Consider the following 9,202-nt stretch of genomic DNA (forward strand, 5'->3'; position numbering starts at 1 on the left):
ATGGAATACTACTCAGCCATAAAAAAAGACAAAATCGTCCCATTTGCAACAACATGGATGGGCCTGGAGCGTATTATGTTAAGTGAAATTAGCCAGAAAGAGAAAGACAAACACTGTATGATCTCACTCATATGTGGAATATAAACCAACACATGGACAGAGAAAACTGGACTGTAGTTACCAGAGCAGTGGGGGTGGGGGGTGGGCACAAGGGGTGAAGGGAGTCATATATGTGGTGATGGACAAACAAAAATGTACAACCCAAAATTTCACAATGTTAGAAACCATTAAAACATCAATTAAAAAAAAAAAATGGGAGCCAGATCTCTTTTCTGTGATTTCAGTTAAAGGTAGTTTGGCAGTTTTCTCAAGAAATTCATCATTAGGAATTTATTCTGGAGGAAGCCCATTTTTTGTTTACTCTGCTGCTTGCATTGGCCTCCATTTTTATTTCCAGAGCTCAACTCATCAGTACCATTTGGAAGCACTGGGAAACATCCATTCTGCATATTTATCAGACAATTCATATTACACATCCCCACAATTCAGTGAATAGAGCTCCTGTCTTTTGAACTTAACCTGAATAATTTTAATAACTTGCCATATTGGCCTAGCTTCTGATTATAAATGAATCATTATATCTGTACTGCAGAGGGTTGGCCATCTTTTTATTTCTGCCTTCGTTACTTGGAAACAATATTAAGGTGATCCTAAAGAAGGTTAGGAATGTGCCAGCCCTTTGTTTCTGAGGTCTGTCCCTCGGGCCCTTTTGGCTTGGGGTTTAGATTGTCAATGCATTTGAAACTGCATTTATTATAAACTGCATTTATTAATCTCTGAATATAAGTGGGAAACTAGGAAAGGACGAATGCACATGCAATCAATATAAGGCAAGTTTGGGGCTTAACAAAGTAGATGAAGTTATATTTATCAGGAAGGGGCTGCTATTTAATTCACAGGCACAGATGCCCACATTTGTCTGTAAGACTGAATCAATTTTCTAACGAGTGTTGTCTCCCCTGAGGTTCCTTCATGTTACTCTTTTCTCTTTGCTCAAGTTTCAGAGTCGTCATCTGCAATTCTGAGAAAGGTAATATTTCACTTGCCTTCATTCAGTAAAGGAGGGGGCACAAGTTTTGGTTTGAAATGTCTGCTGGTATTGTATCCTTTATCAAGTATTCCCAGAAGAAAGTGTAATGGTTTTACTTTACAGCCATCAGATACATTAAATCCCACGAGTCTTGGTAAATTATTAAGCAATTATGGACTTTGTTGTGGTGAACATCAAGATGTATTGACTTTCACCCTAGTCAATAGTTTCTAAAGGCATAATAAATCTTGATGTTTATTGAATGTTTAATCTCAGTGTGTGTGTGTGTATTTCTAAACTCAGATATTTGTATTATACTCTTTCCAAACATCTTTGTTAAAAACTATTTTTCTCCAAAGATCTTATTATTTTTTGGCTTGCTTGTTCATCAGTTCTTTTTTTATTCTTTACATTTTTAATCTCATTTATTCTTCCCTTGGTTGATAATTGTAAGGAAAACTAAGATTTATGAAGAAATCTATTTGCTTTTAACAAACTAGTTGGGTTAGTCTTCCTGAGGAGCTTGTGATTAATTGCAATGTGGGCTTTGCTTTCTGTCTTCATCCATATTAAGGTTCAATGGAAAAATGAGAAAAGTTAAAGACTTTTCTCTCCACATCCATCCAATAATGCTTTATTCCAGCATTACCAGACTCATACTTAGTCAGGGACCACAATCTGAGAATCCACCTCCTTTAACCCCAATATTTTTTTCAGTTATATATAGATAAAGTCAAACCTGAATTTAGACAAAGTTAAGTGATCAACTATATGGTGCAATTTAATGGGTACAAGACAAAAACCAAAACAAAATACATCTTATTGTCTCCATAATACTTTAAGTTCTACCAGTAGGAATTTATCAAAAGTATTCTCTTAGAAAATAAAAATTACTCTTGAATAAACAACAATACCAATTAGCTGATCAGTAACCATTTATTGAACATCTACTATGTGCCTATTTCTATGCTATCCTCTTGAGTTGACAATTTACTTGGTCTACTCCATGGTCTTTATCTATGTGCCATGTTTCTTTAACCTAGCTGCTATTTCTCAGATATTAATTGACTACTCTGTGATCAGTGGGGCAAATGAGATAGTGCCTAGTTAGTCAGTGGGGTTTTTCCGGCCAGCTAGAAAAGAGCATAGCATGGGTGCTTTGATGGCACGTGAGGAAGGCAAGAAGGAAGAGAGAAATTTAGAGTAGAGCAAATTGCCATCCCATATATGTATATATACATTCCCCCCTGCTGTGGTCTGAATGTTTGTGTCCCCCAAATTCATGTCGAAATCCTAACTCCCACAGGTGATGGTATTGGTAGGTGGGGCCTTTGGAATGTGCTTAAGTCATGAGGATGGAGCCCTCATGAATAGGATTAGTGCCCTATAAAAGGGGATCCAGAGAGATCCCTCCCTCCCGCTGCCGTGTGAGGATACAATGAAAAGTCTGCAGCCTGGAAAAGAGCCTTCATCCAACCATGCTGGCATCCTCATTTTGGGCTTTCAGCCTCCAGAACTGTGAGAAAGAAATTTCTGTTGTTTATAAGGTATTCTGTTATAGCGACCTAAACAGATTAAGACACCCCTTTATGTGTTTATATATCTGAAGTGAAGAAGAAAGCAATAATTTCCCATGAGGCAATTTGGTTGGCCGACGTTCCCAGGGGAGTTCAAGCCAGCTATAGAGACTTTGAATAACAACTCAGCATCCTGATTCTCGGGGGAAACAAGGTAAAGAAAAGAGAAGATATTGCAAACATGACAAGAATCAATCTTTTTCATTAAAACACTTGCCCTAATTGATCAGTGCTTCAGAGTGTTCCGCATAGCGGCTGAGGGAAAACGTCCTAGGCAGATAACATTGGTTCTTGCAGAAGAGAGAAAGCTTTGCTGTGACAGAGACAGTATGACAATGGCCAAGTCCGCTTTTCAGGAATAGTGCTCTTCCAATGCTTTGCACAGAATGTAAGGCCGATGTAGAGAAAAGAACAGCTCCCATTCTGTTGACGCATATTTAAAGCTAAGAACTTAAAAAATGAGACTTGATATTCAAATTGGTTTTTTTTGCTCTACTTTGAGCCAGTGTGATTCCTGATAAAATGCATCAGCATAGTTTGCAAACACTACATGAGAATGAAAGAAAAGCCATTCTGAACGTAAATGTATGGATTTTCATGAAGCTTTTATGGTGAAGGTAGCCTTTATACTTTAGACTTCTAATATAAAGAGGAATTACGTTTAAGGTACTTCAGCTAGAAGCAAAGTATTGCTCCTGTGGAATACAGGAATAGATGGAAAAGTTGTAGATGGCTTATTTTTCCTTCTTTTTCATGCTATGTAAAAATTTGGATTATAAAACATATCTGTACAGGAGCTGTTTTTTTTTGCTGAGTGCCCACAGGGATCAGGAGATGTGACATCAAAATGTTTTGCTGGCTCTCCTGCAAGGTCTCCATGACAATCATTTTCCTCATGGCTGTAGATCAAGTTTGGCTTGGATCTGGAGCGGCAATGGTGTTTTGTGGAAGGAGCAAAGTAGTTCTCGTCTTTCATGTGCCTTGCTCGTTGCTCATGAAATGGCTCATGGTGGAGCTCTACTCCACTCCTCGCTGCATCATCCCACAAAGGGTTTCTGTTGGCTATTGGCAAATTGTGAGGAAAGTGAAGTTTGATTTTGATACCCAAATCATCCGATGTGTTCCATTTCCTTCCATACCTCGATAACCCCTGCTCCATGGTTAGTGCTCTTCTGTTCTTATTTTGCTAATACTATTATTATATGTTAGTATATTTTTATCTTGTGTTCTCATTTATTGAAAGTAACATATTGATATGAGTATCTAAATATAAACCAGTGTGTAGTTTTTATAATTAAGACAATACAATGAAAAGTTGTTTCTCATAAAATGGAATTTTAGGGATAGCGGCAGATGGGGAGATACATTGGATGGAGGGACATTTAGTAATGACACTAAAGTGACTAGTTTCAGAAGCTGCTTTGGCCTCTATAGCCTTGCCTTGAGACCTCTAGAAATGTCATCTCTAGGCCTCTGGATTCTTTCCTTCTTAAGGAAGGAATGCCTGATAAGGACTTTATGCAGAAGAAATTATAGCACAGAGCAGAGCAGGCAGCTTGGCACGATGGAAAAGACACAGGGCTCGTTGCCAAGAAAGTCAGGTTCTTCTGTGTGCTTAATGTTGGTTGCATGAGCTGGACAAATCATGTTGCTGCCTGGACATTGCTGTCTTCATCTGTAAAATGATGATGATGATGATAATGATGACAACAATGGTGATGACGGAAACTAGCACTTATGCAGCACTTAGTGCAGATGAGCTAATGTTCTACATGCTTGACAGCAAGGAACTCATTTAGTCTTCACAGTATCGTAATTAAGTAGGTACTGTTTCCTTATTTTACAGATGAGGAAACTGAGACATAAAAAGGTTGAATATATTTCTTAACATCACACAGCAAAGACAAGTTTAGAACCACGCAGTCTGGCCCCAGGGCTCTTGCTCTCAAAGTGGCTCAAGTCCCCTTAAAGTCTAGGATTCTATTTTAAAGAAGGCTTGCATATGTGAAGAAATAGGTGAAATAATGTATTCCAATGGATTTGAAGGCCATTTAGTAACCGCAACCATAAATTAATAGTTTATGTTTCAAAAATACATATCTCTGTATCTATCATCTATCTATCTTCTCTCTCTCTCTCTATCATCTATCATTCATCTATCTATATCTGTCTATCTGCCTATCTATCTGTCTATCTTATCTATCATCTATCTATCTATCTATCTATCTATCTAATCTGTCTATCATCTGTCTAATCTATCATCTATCATCTATCTATCTATCTATCTATCTATCTATCTATCTATCTATCTATCTAATCTATCTATCTATTTATCTTAAATGTAAACCCAGGAATCAATCTGCTCAAGTTGCTCTCAAAATTCTAATATTTAAGTGATGGTTCCTAATAGAAATGAGTAATTATAGCCTGTTGCTAACCACCACTGAAAATTCTGTCAAATCATTTTTCCTCTAATGGCTGTTGGTGTCACAAAAATAACTTTTATTTAAGAAGACAGAGAAAACAACAACAAAAATAATGGCATGGCAACCAACTCCATTAAAACCCTAATGATATGTAATAACATCATGTAGTTTTGGAACTGTTTTCTCTGAGAAGACCTAAGTGGTGTATAGATTTGATCTCATTCTTTCTTTTATTATCTCTACTGTAGGCTTACCATCATGCAATCTGGTAATGAGCTGTATCTGAGCTCTCCCTACCAGTAGTCTCAGTGTCCCAACCATCTCTGTTTCTTCAGCATCTCAGAGTTGGAAGTTCCCTTTCACACTGTGAATAAAGGGCAGGTGAGCTGTTGAAATGTTCTCCCTTCTTCAAAAATGGATAGTCTATGTTCATACAGTGAAGGTCTTAGTGACAGCCTGGTTTACTTACTGAAAGCTTCAACTTTTCTTTTAATGCTTAGGATATAGATGTGGTAAAATCCTCCACAATGATTTCCTGTTAGTGTTCTTGGAGGCAACTGTAGGAATTCCTTGAAAGATAGTGAGCCTGGACCTAAATGCCTTATATACACCCTTTCAATGAATTTCCAATTTAACTCCATCCAGAAGGTTGTAGTTAGGAACATGAACACAACGTAAAAAACTTCTGCAATATCATAGTTACAATGATAGTATATGTAAATGTACACGTTTTGATCACATAATAGAAATTAAATCCAGGAGTGAAAGACATCTTTGTTAGTTTGTCTAGAAAGAAAGGCCAGACATGAAGAGTGAGCTTATCAAAAAAAACTACAAGGTGAGGCTGTGGCTGTTAGGGAGTCCCACAGTTATAACCATTTCTTTGAAAATATCTAGTCAGCATCTATAGGTCTTTCCTTGTAATCTTGAACCAATATTAGAGAGAAAAAAACTTTCTAACTTATGCCTTTGAAATATAATTGATGGCCATGAGCCCCAATAGGCTTGCTAGGTGCTTTCCTGGAAACACAGAGTAAGTATAACAACAGGCCAAGATTAAGATTCATACCGAGATGGAGCTTGACTATGTCCAAACAAGAAGATGGGCTGGGTCCTGTGTCCAACAGTGTTTAGAGTTGTGCTGTCCAATATTCTGGCCACTAGACACATTTAGATATTTCAATTTAAATTAATTAAAATTAAAAATATTTGAAAAATTAGCTCCTCCCTCATACCAGCCACAGTTCAAGTGATCAATAGCCACATGTGGCTGGTGGACACATGTTGTACAGTGTGGCTATGGAACATTCTATTGATGTAGAAAGTTCTCTTGGATAGGAGTGGTTTAGAGTCAGAGCTTGAACTGCTGGAAAGTGAGCAATCTCAAACTGATTAGAAAGTAAGGGATCACCTGGGGCATCGGTTAATTAGACCAAATGTCAATAACTAAAATTTGGCTAGGAGTGCAAGAAGAGTGACCAGAACATGTGCTGGAGGATGGCTCTTTCCTGCTTAATTGTTGCCCCAAGCCTGGCAGAAAGTGACCTTTTTGGAGGAGAAGGGGATGAGAGCTTTGATTTACTTGTCTTCTACTTCATTTGCAATCTCCTCTTGTCTCTGATGTGAAGTTTAAAGATTTGCCTCTTCCCTTGGTCTTCGGCATTGTATTTTAATATGCTACTACTTATTCTAGAAATTCTTACATCTAGGTTTTACGATTGGTTGGTGTGCTGCTACACAGACCTTACCAGGAACTTTAATGCTATGTACCTCAGGCTTTCTTGCCTGAATGTGTCCTTTGTAGAACTTTGTGTCTGCCTCTAGCTGTCTTTTTCAAGGAGAGAATCTTCCTGAGGACTTCTGCTACTCCAGATTAGGAAGCCCGGAATAGTCCCTACAGTGAAACATGCCACACAGTGGTTATGATATGAATACTAGAAAAGACTTAGAAGAGATGAGGGGGCTGCTGCAAATATACATTCAATTGCTTGAATAAAAGTCAAGGCAAGAGAGTGGGTTTAGAAAGGAAGATGTGGAGTAGATTTCTGGAAAACTTAAGTGGCTTGTAGAATCTTTGCCCTGGGAAGTTTTTAATCAGAAAAGTTGACTACTTGTTGAACATCTCTTGCCTGATAGATTGCAATCACCTTGTAAATAGTCTCCTGTTTTTAGCACTGATCATGGTGGTCCCCAAAAAGATATGTCCACATCCTAATTCCTGGGACCTGTGAATGTGACTTTATTTGGAAAAAGGGTCTTTGTAGATGTAATTAAGATTTTGAGATGAGATTATCTTGAATTGCCTGGATGGGCCCTAAATTCAATGACAAATGTCTTTATAAGAGACAGAAGTAGAGAAGACACAGACACACAGGAGAGGAGGCCATGTGAAGATGGAGGCAGAGACTGGAGTGATGCAGCCACAGTCAAGGATGCTGGCAACCACCAGAAGCTGGAAGAGGCAAAGAGTGGATTCCCCCCAGAGTCTCCAGAGGGAGTGTGGCCCTGCCAACACCTTGATACCAGACTTCTGGCTCATATTTCTGGCTTCCAGAACTGTGAGAAAATGAATTTCTTTTGTTTTAATCCACCAAGTTTGTGACAATTTGTTATGGCAGCCACAGGAAATGATTACAGATTCCCTTCAATATATCCTCCAAACCACTTTAGAATGATCAATTTAAGATATAAACCTTATGCAAAGTGTAAAGTCCACGTTCCCTAGAAGAGCTTCTAAGGACTCCTTGATCTGGCCTCTGCCTGCCTTTCTCACTACATAGCTCTCGGTACCCTGTTCCATTTAATAAGGTCATATTTTCTTTGTTCTCTAGATGTACTGCCAGTTTCATCTTACTGTGTCTTTGAACACAGTTCTCACTATCTATAATGTCCTTCTGAGGCTTCTTCATCTTTTATAACTCTTGATCATCTTTCAAAATCCTACTGTGTGTCGCTGTCCCTGCGAAGACATGTCAGCTGGTGTTACTCTGTCACTTCCTCCTTCCCCATCATCACCTGTGTATCATGAACATACATCCCTTATGCCCCCGTGCTTTTTTTACATCCATCCATTCAACAATTTTTTAAAAAATTAATTTTAAGAGATAATACATTTATATGTTTGAAAAATAAAAATGATTATGAAAAAGTATTCATGGAAAAGACTTGTTTCCATTCTTATCCCCATTTATCTTGTTTCTCCCCCTTCTCTATAGGCAACCATTTTAAAATAATTTGTTTCTTTATGCAAATACATAAATTTTCCTTATACAAAGACAGCACACTATTTATATTGTTCTGAACCTTACTTTTTTCCACTTAGTAATATATCCTAGAGATTTTTTTCATATCATTATATAGCGATCTTCTTCATTCTTCTCTTTTTATAGATACATAATATTCCACTAAGTAGATGACCCTAGATAATTTAACCAATCCTCAACTGTTGAACCCTTGGTTTGTTTCCATTATTTGTTATTATAAACAGCGCTTTAATGAAAACTTTTGTACATATGTCATTTCATATGTATGCAAGTGTAGGATAGATTTCCAGAAATGAGATTGCTGGGACAAATGGTAAGTATAAATGTAATTGTGCTAGGCATTGCCAGATATTCCCCCACAGGCATTGAACCATTTTGTATCCCACCAGCAATGTATAAGTCCACTTGCGGGCAAAACTTAGCAACACAGAGTGTTGCATGCTTTTGTATTTTTGCCAACGTGATTGGTGAATATAATAGTTTCCTATTGCTGCATAACAAATGACTGCAAACTTAGTGGTCTAACACAACACACATTTATTACTTCACAGTTTCTGTGGATCAGCAGCCCAAGCATGTTTTACCTGGGTCTTCTGCCCAGGGTCTCACAGTCTGCAATCAAAGTGTCAGCTGGGACTGTGGTCTCATCTGAGGCTCAAAGTCTTCTTCCAAATTCATGTGATTGTTGGAAGAAGTCAGTTCCTTACGCTTGTAGAACCGAGGCTCTCGGCATCTAGATGCTGCCTACCGTTCCCAGCCATGTGACCCTCTCTGCAGGCAGTTCATGTCACATCAGTTTGCTTCCTCATGACCAGCAGGAAAGTCTCTTGCTATAGTCTGTTAAAA

Source organism: Diceros bicornis, chromosome 27, assembly GCF_020826845.1.
Source record: "Diceros bicornis minor isolate mBicDic1 chromosome 27, mDicBic1.mat.cur, whole genome shotgun sequence".
Lineage (NCBI taxonomy): Eukaryota > Metazoa > Chordata > Mammalia > Perissodactyla > Rhinocerotidae > Diceros > Diceros bicornis.